The sequence below is a fragment of the Echeneis naucrates genome, chromosome 16, assembly GCF_900963305.1.
Source record: "Echeneis naucrates chromosome 16, fEcheNa1.1, whole genome shotgun sequence".
In the NCBI taxonomy this organism is placed as follows: domain Eukaryota; kingdom Metazoa; phylum Chordata; class Actinopteri; order Carangiformes; family Echeneidae; genus Echeneis; species Echeneis naucrates.
The window spans coordinates 3,370,432-3,383,497 of NC_042526.1; the positions used below are offsets into that span (position 1 = coordinate 3,370,432).

The 13,066-nt window shown below is 42.9% G+C and overlaps 1 long non-coding RNA gene across 1 annotated transcript in view; it reads left to right on the forward strand.

Moving 5' to 3' along the window:
• Positions 1–11,856, forward strand: part of LOC115056140 (uncharacterized) — a 42,196-nt gene extending 30,340 nt beyond the window's left edge. Inside the window, exons 2-4 of the long non-coding RNA XR_003841770.1 lie at positions 8,214–8,364; positions 11,046–11,096; positions 11,670–11,856. This is a non-coding gene — a long non-coding RNA (uncharacterized LOC115056140). The remainder of the gene's footprint in view (positions 1–8,213; positions 8,365–11,045; positions 11,097–11,669) is intronic.
• Positions 11,857–13,066: the final 1,210 nt, after the last annotated feature.

Sequence of the window (13,066 nt, forward strand, 5' to 3'; positions counted from 1 at the left end):
TAAATCCTGTCACGCTCTGCTTGCTGTCAATCCCCCAGGAAAGTTGTGAGAGTGCCAGAAACCCCCAAACATCATCACCTCGGAAACCTCGCTGTCACATCTGTCTTCTTCAGCGGTTTCGACTCCTCAACTTTCTAAAGTTTGGAAAAGAAAGTGAAGAGTGAAGCATGGACAGCAGCTACACATCAGACGTTTGGAAAGAGAAAACAGAGAAAGAGTTGATTCTGAGGCCTAAATTAGAGTCTCACAAGTTGTCTGAAGTTTCAACCGCAACGTTGTCATGAAGATGCCAATAATGGAGCGAGCTGCTGCTCCTCTTATTCAATTATACAGAACAAATAGACAGCAGAGGGAACTGGAAGTCAACAAAGGTTGGTTGTGTTGATGCTTCTGACTAATTCTCCTCTCTGTAGTTTCAATATCAGGACCAACTCTTTTTGTTAAAATTTGTCTGCAGCACCAACAATTGTTGTCAAACAGCATGTCTTAAGGTTGTGTTGCTTTGTGGGTGATGAGAGTTTTGTTTTTTTTTTTTTTCTGGGGTGAATTCCTCTTCGGTGAATCTGTAAACAAGCCGTCTTTGATTCTGGGGGACTTGCACCAGAACCTGACATTTACATCAGCGTTTCATGTTTGCTCTCTGCCTGTGGCTGTTTAATATTGTGAAAGGATTTCGTAGGTTCTTCCTTAAACTTCTTTAACCCCCGAGCAAGAAGACGGATCCTTTAAACTGACACGGGAAACCCCTCATTTTATCTTTTGTCATGCAAAAGGCGTCCCACTGCCTTCGCTATTAGATCGTTCACTGACTTTATACTGACTGTTTATTCCATAACCAGCATTTTGTTTCTCTATTTTGCTGCATCAGCTGTCATAAAAACGACTGTGAAGACTTTCCCTCCCTACCGGCTGATGGTAATTGTTGATGACATGGGTGCAGATTGCACAACACGGACATGTCCCCGTGCTTTTGTCAGGGATTTACAACTTTGTCTCATCATACATGCACCGATCAGCACAGCTGTACAGTGGTTAGCGCTGTCGCCCCACAATAAGAAGGTCGCAGGTTCAGTTCCCGGCCTGGGGCCTTTCTGTACAGTGTTTCCATGTCCTCCCTGTGCCTGTGTGGGACATCATGTTTGGGTTAACTGGTGACTCTCAAGTGTCCGTAGGTCTGCCTGTCTCTGTGATGGACTCACCTGTCCAGGCTGACTCCGCACTCTCCCTATATGAACTGGGATTGGCTCTGGCATCCCCCCCCCGCGACCCGGAAAGGGATAACAGGTTGAAGGTGAATGAACGAATAATATATTGACCTATCAGGCTATGCACCAGCTATGAGTTTGCAGATTAGTGTCTTTTCTGAAAAAGGTTGGTAATTATGACAGAGTGGAGGAAAAAACATTGGAATATAGGTGATTGGACTGAAGCAGCTGCAGAGACGGTGATGAGCTGCGAATCAAACAGCTGGTAGCCAATTTATAGTTCAAATGTCACAGCACTGAACACGTCTGCACAAAATGAACATCAGCTGACATTATGTTGAACTCTGTTTGCCAAAATGAAGCGAAATGCCTCCCTAATCATTTTATCCTGAAAATCCTGTTGGCATCTAAAAAAGGTATTATGGACCTTCTTTTCTATAACGTTACAACTTCCACTTCCACAGAATATCAGTACTGTGGTCTGAATGTTGATTGGAGTCTTCCCCCCCAGAAACATATTTAATTCACGTAAACTTACTGCAGCGTCAGGCTCTGTGTGTGCTCTGTCTGTGGGGGGGGGGGGGGCTGAGAAAGCCCAGATAAAACCGAACCTGGCCTTCGCCTGATGGTAAAATCTGTCGAGCACATAAATCACATCAGGTGAGAAAATACACTCCAGTTATGGAAATGAGGCTGAATCCATGTCACCTCTCAGGGTTCACTTCCTCTTTCGCTCCTCTTTCACTCATTCATTCTTTTCTCTTCACTCCCCTCTCCAGCCTTTACCTTTGATCCGTCGTCTCCATCTCATTTCTTCACATCTGTTATATCTGAAATATGCGGCTCTTCCTCTCTCCTCTCGCCCAGGAGCAGCCGCGCTAACACCTTGTGCTGACTTGTATGTGCTTGTGAAATTCAGAAAAGGTTTCCAGGTCATGCAACTGGCAGTGAAAGGGAATGCTGGGAGAGCAGCACTCAGACCAGACTTGCCCGTTTCAGGAGTGGACGCTCTTGACGTGACTCGACATGGACTCATTCAGATAACGCAAGTCAGTGCCACCATTAGGAGATGATGAAGAAAGGGATTGATTGATTCTAAAGCTCGTGTATCTGGGCGGCTCCTTCTTTAGCTAAGACACTTTTTCTGTTCAATTCAGACTGAATTTCCAGATGATTTTACTGGGCAGAACCACTCAGACCTACAGACAGTTTAAAGTCACAGATTAACGCAAACATGACGTCTTTGGACGGTGGGAGGAAGCCCACACAGGCAGGGGGAGAACAGGCTGGGAACCGAACCTGTGACCTTCTTGTTGTGTGACAACAGCATTAACCACTACGCAGCTGTGCTGCTGTTGATTTGATCCTTCGTTATAATTTTAGATATGATATAAAATATTAGCACAGAGCAATAACAAATCCCTCCTGAGGAGAAGATTGGGAAACAAAGGCGCCTCTGTAATGTCTTTTCTCTTCCTCAACCCACAGCCTCACACACAGCGCACTAGTTGATGTAAAATCGTGGGTGTGTATAATACTTAGACTGTGGCATGATCTATATTTGGAAAAAAAAAAAAACAGTGCTCAGTCGCAGACGAAGACAGTTGAGTCTTTCTATAGCTGTAAATATCTAAGAAATTCTCTCAGGTTATTCAGAGCCGCAGCGGTGTTAAAAGCCTACTTCGCTATTTTTGTCAACTAGTGCTAAAATGGCAGGATTTAATAAGCTTTTACTAAAAAAAATAATAAAAAAAAAAAAAACTGATGGAACTGAATCCAAGAGATTCATATTGGACAACTGAAATGCTTCTGTAGCGTTTTATTTTCTGCAGCCTTTCAGCTCATGACTGTTTTTTAAGCTGTGATGGAAATGGAACCACAGAGGAAGTTAATGAGATGGTTACTTCTCCTACTGCGACCGCTCTGTCATTTTTATTTTTTATTTTTTTTGTCTGGGTCTGTTTATCTGTGAAGGCGGTATTAGCTTATTGTGTTAACACCTTAATGCTTCCTTTAAAAAAAAAAATGATTACCTGCTTGCAGCTATTTGATTGCAGTCATCTTGCACCCTTCCTGTCTCCACCTCAAGATAACCCTCAAGGATTATAGATGCCAGGACCTCCACCAACACGGACCTCCGCATTCTTAATGTGCGCCGGTGAGAAATTGTGGCCATCAAATAAAAACAGTGAGATCTGTCTCGGAGAAAGTTGGCGCCGTGTTGTTGTAAAGGCTGTTAGTGATGGATGTTTAGACGGTAAATATGGTAAGTAGGCAGAGAAGTTATAGGGTGTAGGAGTCGGTCAGCGGATGGCAAGTAAGAAAGTGAAAAGTGGGTGTAAGAAGTAATGAAGGCGAACTGTGAAGTAATTTTTAAAGAAGGTGGCCAAAACAATAAATAAGGGAGAACATGGGTTAAGTACCCAAGCAGTGAAGAACAGCAGCGAGAAACTGATTAAGGGAATAATATATACGTTAAGACACCTAATAAGGAATAAATACGCAGCTACATCAAAGATAAAATATGAAAATACATAAATAAGTGAATATTCTGTACATTACATTAATTCAGCGATGCAACAAATATGCAAATAGGGCCTGTTATGGCCATTATGCCTTTTAATGCAGTCCTAAAATTACATTTGATTTAGCACAGGTCTGTAACAGAGGTCCGTTCTCTGCAGCAGCCATTTGTCGAAATGCCACAGAGAGAATATATTTAAGGAGGAAGAAGCCAAGTTTTGGCAGTATCACTGGTGTCTGTCAGAGGCAAAGGCATAAGAAGCAGAGCGTAACAACATAAAGGGGAAGTTTGGCCCTTTTCACTGTCAGCAGGACTATTCAGCTTCACTGCAAACATTTGATGGGCAGACGCTTGCATGTAAAAAATCCGTTCCGTTATAAATGGTGTCGCTTTCTGAATGTAATGTCTTCCCTTGCCGCGGCACTTACTCTAATTATTATTAATACGCCCTGTTTCAGTCCCTGCCTCTCTGTTACTGTGTGCAGCTGTCCCACATTTTATTCTGCCTTCTGAAGCCGCCATGAACCGATGTAATAACATCAGTGATATTGATGTGCTCTCACCAGGAAAGCTGTGGAGATTAGATAGACAGAGAGGAAGGGGGGGGGCGGGGAGAGGTGCAGATGGAGCTGTGGAAAGTGAATTACCAGCAGTGACCCAGACTGAGAAGCAGAGAGGAAGAGAAAAGTGCAGAAACAACGGGGTGGACGGAGGAAGAAAGGGAGGGACAGACGAAGAGTTCATGTGGTTCAGAGCTGTGGCACTTGGATGTAATTCACTTTCCTCTCTCCAGAGGAATCCATTTACCCCCTTCCTGCAATTAGGGGGCCTTGTTTCCCCTCTTTATCCATCTGAATGTTTGTTTGTGTTTGCTTCTGTTGACTATTAGAGCACACACATGTAGCAGACAGACACGCACCACAAAGCCATTCTCCTTTGTAATAAATCCCTCATTACTCCTTCATTGCAGCGGTTGTTTTTCTTTTTCCTCTGCTGTGTCCTGGCAGTTTCCGCTGTTTCCCTCGCTCTGCATTATAAGCTTTGTGCTGTGGAAACACAACACGGAGCCTCCTTTTGCCCCATAATACTGAAACACAAGGAGGGAGACAGACAGTGGGGGGAATACTGATTCTAACTGGAGCCACAATACTCAGATCAGCGTGAAAAAAAAACCAAACATTCGGTCACAACTCTTTCTGCAGCTCACCCTTTTCTTCATGCTATGTCACGGTTTTTCATTGAGGAGGAAACAATTTGGTGATAATTATCAGGTGGCACGGCCACCACAGGCTCCAGTACTGCACAACCGCAGTAAATCAAAGCAGGAGAGGCTGAGATGGGTCAAATAAACAGACTGATTAAAAGACAATAGTGAATCTGGTTTCACTCGCTGTTCACGTCTGTGCTTCGGACAGAAACTGTAGAAACTGCTAGTTAGCGTTCCTGATTTGGAGACAAATGTCACTGAGATGTCAGATGAAAAGCTGAAAACTGTTTTGTTTTTTGGGGACTCGTATCTGACAGAGTACGATGTGCAGCTGCTCCTGAACATGAGACTGTGTAAACTTCAACTCTGCACGAACTTTATGGGAGTTATCGGCAGGACTGGAATGATGTTTGAAGTCTGCGATTTCCTGGCTGACAATGTGGTGTAATTTCATTTTTTCTTCCTGACTTGTGTATTTATTATGCGTTTCAGTGGGGATAAACTAACGTAGGCTGATTTTTATTAAAAAAAACAAAGAAGTTGTGATGTTGGTGATGGAAAGTTTGGCCGTGGACAAACTGTGTGTAAATGACTTTACCTATATGTATGTTATTCTATATATTATATATACATACGGACATATAGACACAATGTTTAAGTGAAATTCCAGTTTTCAACATCTGTCTTTTTGTTTAATGGATGGGAGAGGTAGAAACCTTTTCCAAGTTAATGACTTGACTCATGTCAAATGCTGCGGCTGAACATGGTGTAATTTAAGAGTGTGGTTAGCCCACAAGTCGTCCCAGACGTTGATCCCTGCAGTTCGGATCAACAGGAATGTAAAATTTCAGGATATTTGAAAAGCCCGAGGAGGTTTATGGGTTTTCTCCGATCAGGTTCTCGCCCCAGTTAAATGCCATTAGGTGAGAAACGTTGTCATTTGTCCCCGTATGAACTAAACTTTGGTGAATTATATGGGACTGAAGCATTGGAGGTCTTTTTTTTTTTTTTCTCATTTTCCTTTTTCTGCATTTCAAAGAGATGTGAGTTATAAAGTGCAGGCGTGTTGTGTGTCATTGTGTAGCTACTATCTGTCACTGCTCATGCAAATTAGCAGTTCCTCTTCTGTTATTCTCTCCAGGTAAGCTCCTGCTGCTGCTGTTGTGGCAGGAAACCGAAAACAAATGGCTCCCGTAAGCGCCACCATGGCACCTCTTCCATCAGCCCTGGGTCTGTTGAATCATCTTCATTTTATGTTGTGCAAATGTAGAAAAGTCTGACTGTAACTGGAAAAAGACAAAAGTAAGAAATCCTAACGTTCCGTTGAGCATTCATCGGTTTTTGGCGGTTGATGGGTTTGATCCAGACACAAGCAGGTCAGGTGGATTAATATCAGTGAGACACAGAGTTAACAGGACGAGCTCGGTCACCCGGAGAAATTATTAAATGAGTAAAGAAAACAAATTCAAATGGTATCAAATGCAGCCACTGAGTAGCAGAACAATACAACCTTTGGACCAAAGTAACTTATTCTTGTGTGTTCGTGTGTGAAGGCATTTCGTGGCAAGCAGGCGATGGAAGTTAATGATATGACACCAAATTAACAAGCTCTCAAACCACCTTGTTGTCAGAAGCAGTCAGCCTCCAGCTGAGGACACAGATACAAAAATAGAAGAGAAAATTAAGTGTTGCTCTGCTAGATGGATTGATAGATGGACGACGGTGAAGGGGAGTACAAGGAGCCCCTCGGGGAGAGCGAGGGGAAAATAGTCCTGGTTTATATGCTGCAATCAGAAAATTAGATAGATTGGCTTCAACATGTTGTCAGTCAGCAGGCGGGAGATGATGGCGAAGATGCATCTGATGGGTTTCAAAAGCACGGGACTGAGGTCTATGATCTGGGCCGAGAGGTGCCATCTGGACACATGCATATATGATCAAAATGCTCCTTCTGTCTTCGTCGGGCTATTTTGGAGTTTGATAATAGTTTTCAGTGTCTGGAGTCATTTCTCTGACGCGGAGAATTTTTACTCCCTTTCAGACTGACAGCACAGTGGCACATGATGATGCTGTTTCTCCTTCACTTCCCAAGAGGAAGACATTTTGGAGCCACATCTCTGGTGTTGTGCAAAACTTATTCCTTTGTTTGGTATTCTGAACAGGAGCGTTCACATTTGCACAAAGGCAACAATGACATTTGAAATAATTTGATCTCCTGTAAACCACTGGATGTTTTTATGAATATATAAACAACAATTTTGGGGGGTTTTGTGGACTTCTCTTAGCGGTGGTGGGGGTGCGGGGGGAGTTAGTTCTCCAACTGCATCACACAGTGCCACCTACTGCTCATCTGCTGTATCTGAGACTCCTCGGCTCAGTCCATTACTGTAAACAGTGGTTTGAAGTTTGAAGGACCAGTTAGACACAAGGTTAATGGAGCAGATGCCCCGGGGAGCCTGAAAGCTAAAGATTGTATGGAAGGTGTAATTATAATAGAAAATTAGCCAAGTGGAAAAGGAGATCAGGGCCAGACTCAAGCGGGGGAGCAGTTCCACTAACGTGATCCCTGCTGTATTCCCAAACACAGAAGGTTTAATTATATCCACACATAAAGAAGTCCTCGTTGTATATCCCAGAACCTCTAAACTCGTGTGCTGTTTTTCATACAATAATTTGGGCCAGTCAACCCCCCCCCACACACACCACCCTTTTTTTTAATTTAAGAACACTTGGAAGGGGCATTTCAGCAATTTAGGAAAGCACAACCATAAATCTGAACGGGACAATTAGAAGGAAAAGATGATAAAAAGAAAGAGAAATTAATAGTGACTCTCATGAAATGATGTGATGTCAAGAGGACACTGAGACAAAAAAGTTGTTTGGTGATTAAAAACAGAGAATGGATTAAAAAAAAAAAAACATCTTTGTTTATAAACAATATTAGCATCATGCAACAATATAAACAAGTGGCATTTTACTGCAGTAACAAATTGAGTGATAGATTGATAAAGTGAATCAAATAAAGGACCAGGAGGAGGGAAGGCAAGCAGCACGGCGGCCGCTGTGAAGCTACCAGGAGAAGGTACACTCTCTCTGCTGCTGAGATGGAGAAAACAAACGTGTAGAGCAGCTTGGCTACAGGATCTGGCCTGCTGGTGGGAGAAACAGAGAATCTAAAACCCCACGGCGAGTTTCTGCACAGCGAACCAGCTGTGGTCTATTTACCTGAATTGTGTGTTTTGAGTTGCACTTGTCTGAGTGTGTGTCTTCCCCTCAGGGCACCAGACGAGCAGAAGGCTGCTGAGAGAGTCTCTGACCATCAGACTGCCGCCGGAGCAGCCTGCACATGCTGAGAGCGAAGAGGATGTGGTGAGCTGGGCAGACGTGGAGGATTACTGAGTTCACAGGAATCTGAAGTAGCACCGTCTGTGAGTAACTACATGCTCTTTCATTTTTCTACCGTGCATTCTCCATCTCTAGGACATTGGTCCATCCACTGCCTTTACCAAACCTTTGTTTTGTTTTTGTTTTGTTTTTTTTTCAATAAGACTTTTAAAATGCACATCATTTGCTTCCATCGGATCACAACAGTTAGTGATGCAGAGAATAAACATTAGGAAAGAGAGAAACAAATGTCCCGAGGCTGAAATGTCTGTTACGGTATCTAATTACATCACAAATCACAAACCAATTTACATAATAATACACCAGACAGTTTATCTTCATCTGTTCATAAACCAAACTAAAACTCAGTGAGCTGTCTGTATGCTAAACTAAGTTAGCCTTCTGCTGACTGTAACGCAACTCTACATCCATGTTGGCTATCAGAAGGTCAGCCTTCGCATCTGGACGTAAGAAAGAAACCCAGCACAGAGGTGAAATAAGGTTCGTACAGCTTTTCAGTGGTGGGACTAATTAGAGTGTGATGGAGGATGTCAGGAGGAGAGTAGTTCAGTGAGTGAGAGCTCAGTGATTTTTCGGCCTGTGTGAAGTGAACCATCACCAGCAGAAAGTAACCGCAGCGTCACTCTGAATAATATCCAAGTCCTTCCCCCTCCGCCTGTCATGGGACTGGAGCTAAACTAACAAGGACATAACATTTTGAATTATGCATCCTAAAAAAATAAAGCCACCATGCTGGAGAATCTGCCGCCCCCCTCCCTTCCTCTCCCCTCCCCTCCCCTCCTGTACACAGGACTGTAATTATGCTGTCTTCTTTTTCTTATTAGCAGATAAGACTTTCATAATTGTTCCCTGGAGAGCCTGGCCAGACTTAATTAATGCTGGCTAAACCGTACCCTCTCTCTTTCTGTCTCTTCCTATTCCCGCTGCCCTCGATCGCTCTCTTTTTCCTCCTCACCCCTCTCTTTCTGCCTCTCTGTGTCTCCCCCCTCTTATTAAACAACGGCAGCAGCGGGGAGACGTAACCCGCTCGTCAATGATAAGTGCCAGAAAGGAAAAATGAAAGCTGGACTTGACACAGGCTTGACTCAGACAACACAGAGCAACTATCTGGGGGTCACTGCCGTTGTGTGTGCTGACGCACTCGTTGGACTGAATAGTGTGTGTGTGTTTGTGTGTGTGTGTGTGTGTGTGTGTGAGAGATGGTAATTCCTCTGAGCTGTGTAAGCCCTGAAATCACACTCTGATCTTCAGCTCAGTAGCCCACTCTTTTTATTCTCATTTGTTTGACTTAGAGAGATTAGCCATTAATTACTGGCTAGAGAAATTAAGAACACACACACACACACACAGTCGCACACAACTGCACACAGATGGTGTAGCGCTGTTAAATAGTGCTCATTACAACGGCCTTAATGCACAGCCCAGAAAGCTGAGACAGCATGGACAGCAGGAGTAACGTGCACGTGTACACACAGCGTGCAAACACACACACAGCTGCTGGGATACTATTGGTCAAAAGATGCTGTTCTGGACAAAATGCGGTGCGTTTTAGCTGAGCATACCATCATCCTCCCGCGTGAGAGAGCAGGGGATTAGCACTGGAGAGACAAGCTGACCGAAGCCGAGACAGGATGAGGAATATCTCAAACACAAGACACCTGAGCAAGCACAAAGGCAGCATGCTCGGAGCCAATCAAAGCATTCCATCGTGGAGCGCTTCATTTCATGAGCCCCATGACCCCGAGATAACGCAACGCAGTACAGTGTGACACATGGCAAAGACACACTTTCAGTGCACAAATTATTTTTCCACTCAATCACAGATTAAACTCAGCGAGCTCTGCTATCCTCTTCTGATGGTCCACAAATGTCCAACCACAACTATTTGTGTTGATAAACACACTTTATGTACACAACGTGCCCAACACTAAATTAGCTGGTGAAGCTGGTGAAGTGAAACCATTTAGGTGCAAAAGAGCGCTAATATTTGAATGAATTCATATTTGTCTTCCATTCATCATTTGGACAGAGGCTGAAAAATTGCGCTGCTATTGAACCATAAATATGCAAATATTGTTTACTTCTGCTTGACTCCATTATAAGGGCATGTACAGTAAATGCACTGGAGCTTTTCCATTTCGCTCTGGATCACAGTTAAAGTGAACATACTGTACGCTGACTGTAACAGCAAGAGAAACAAACAACAAAACAAAAACAAAAAAAGAGGAAGAATGCAGGGACTTCTAAAGCGCAGTGAAAGTCAGACTACACAACCAATAAACAGAAAACACATAATCATCGCTGTGATACGCTCCACATCGGCGCTAACAGCAGGCCGGACTCATTGATAATATCAAGTAGCAAGCAAGTTAGCTCGTGTTTCCATGGCAACTGCAGCCGTCCGCTAACAAACACAGACATTATGGAACACCAAATTACACATTGAGGAGAAGAAAAGCACTTCAGCAGAACGTCTGTCTCTCCATCTCAATACAGCCGGACCAGAGCTGGAAATCAGACGGCTCAAATGAACTTCCTGGACGAGGCTCGTCCTGACAGCCGGTCTGCTGCGTCAGGCTCTTATCTTTCTCTCTCTCTCTCTTTGTCAGAGGCCTTTTGGAAAGGCAACCTGGAAATTTTGGTTGTGTTGTTGTTGTGTTGTGCTGTGCTGGCTCACGTGTGGGTCTGTTCTTTGTCTTGACAGCAGCTGGCCGGGCCATTGGATTGGACTGAAGACCGCTGACACTTAAAACAGGTAAGACTTCGTTCTCTGGTCGCCACTGTACATTAAAACAGTCTGCTGTATTAACATTGTATAAAATCTTCAAAATGTTCAAAGCTGATATAAAGAAAAATGACTAGTTTGCCAAGTTCTAATTAATTAAGTTTAATGAGATAAGGCTGTACATTTCAGACAAATTCATTTATTACTCAGGCCTTTACATGAACTTACTGAAGAGAACTTGTTTAACGTGTGCTGGTAAAGTAAAAGTCTGCGTGGCTCATTGCTCTTAATTGGACGATGCTTCCTACGTTTCCAAGCAGCTAATTAACATACGAATTACATATGAACGTTGAATCTTCCCTGTTAGAAGCTCCATTTAAACTTTACAGCCTGAACTAATGAAATACTGAGTTGGAAACTGTCGGTAACAAGGAGTTTAAAAAGAACATTACGAAATCTAAGTTTTGGAAACTTCCCTCATCTCCGGCACTCTAACAAGGGAAAAATAATCTAATCCAAAAAAAAACGTCTTCTTCACGGTGACAAATTATTCTTTTAGAGGCCTAAAGAGCAGGCTGATACATCCTGTGATTCATTTTACAGAAACCTTCAGCGCTGCATCTGACGAGTCAGGGTCACTGACAAGAAGCTGTAGGAGCGGCTCAGCTTTCATCTCAGGGACAGAAATGATTCTTCAAACATGTTTTATTCATCGTGCAACAGCCTGACCTCTCAATGGATGGATGAATTTGATTTCTTTTGCATGTTAAAAAAAAAAAAAAAAAAAAAAGCACAAATGCGAACAGAGAAATACTTTACTTTACTTTGGTTTTAGTTTGCAGTTGAAGTTTGAAGTAGCCCTGTATTCTAAGTGTCTGCCTCCCTCTAGTGAAAATATTCCATATTACATAACACACACACACACACGCTTACTAATCAACAACATGGGTCAAATATTGCGTTCGTTTTCACAAATGTATCGTCTTTATTGTTTAAATTCACCCAAAATTTTTTTTTCTCTGCGTAACTACATCCAACAGCATTCATGGCTGTCGTCACCGTGACAACAGTGTGACATCATCAGCGCCAACATGACATCACAGCATCATGACATGGCTTGAACGGCAGGAAAAAAAAAAAAAAAAACCCAAAAAACAAACAACCTACTGACAGTTGTTTCCGGAATCCGTCATCAATAAAAGCATCTCGCCGCTACCCGTGTAAAGCACAAACATTGCACATCAACTTTATAGCACAGCATCAAATCTCTCAGTTCCTCCCCCCCATTTAACATGGAGCCAAATTAAATGAGAAACCAAACATGACTTTATACATGAGTATGATTCAAAATGCAGTGTTTCCTGCAGGTTCCATTAATAACACTACGTGTGCACTCGTACTGTGATCTCATGCCTTTGCTTTCTTCTACCTAAATATCCACATCTAATATTTATCATGTGCAGACCTACATTTACAAAAGGGAGGAATCTTAAACACCTCAACGGAAAGAGCGTATCTAAGTACAGTTATAAGTTAACTCCTTTTTAAGTTTGCATCGGAGGCCGTACATATAGAGATGAGGCTTTAGACAGGATTTTTTTTAGAAACACTGGGCACTAAGTCCCCCAGAGAGACCCCACCCCTTAAGAAAACTGACCATCAACCAAGACAGTCTGAACAGGATTCTCCTCATTTTTCCTGCCTCACGTCTAATGTCAAAATATTTCTTTTCTCATTCTCAAGTGTTGTTTCAAAGCTGGCAAGTTTAGTTTTTATTTTCTTCTCGAACAGTCAAATTTAAGAGAGTTGGCTCTAAAAAGAATATCAAAATCTGGCTTTAAAACTTCCATATATGTAGTCTGCGTGTTGTTGTGTAACACACATGCTTCTCGTTGGCTCGTTGTTGGCGTCCTCAAGCGTAGCTACAGTCGAGTCTGGAGATTTAAAAGCAGTTTTACAGAGAATTTCATACTATACAACATTTTTGCATTGATGCTGCT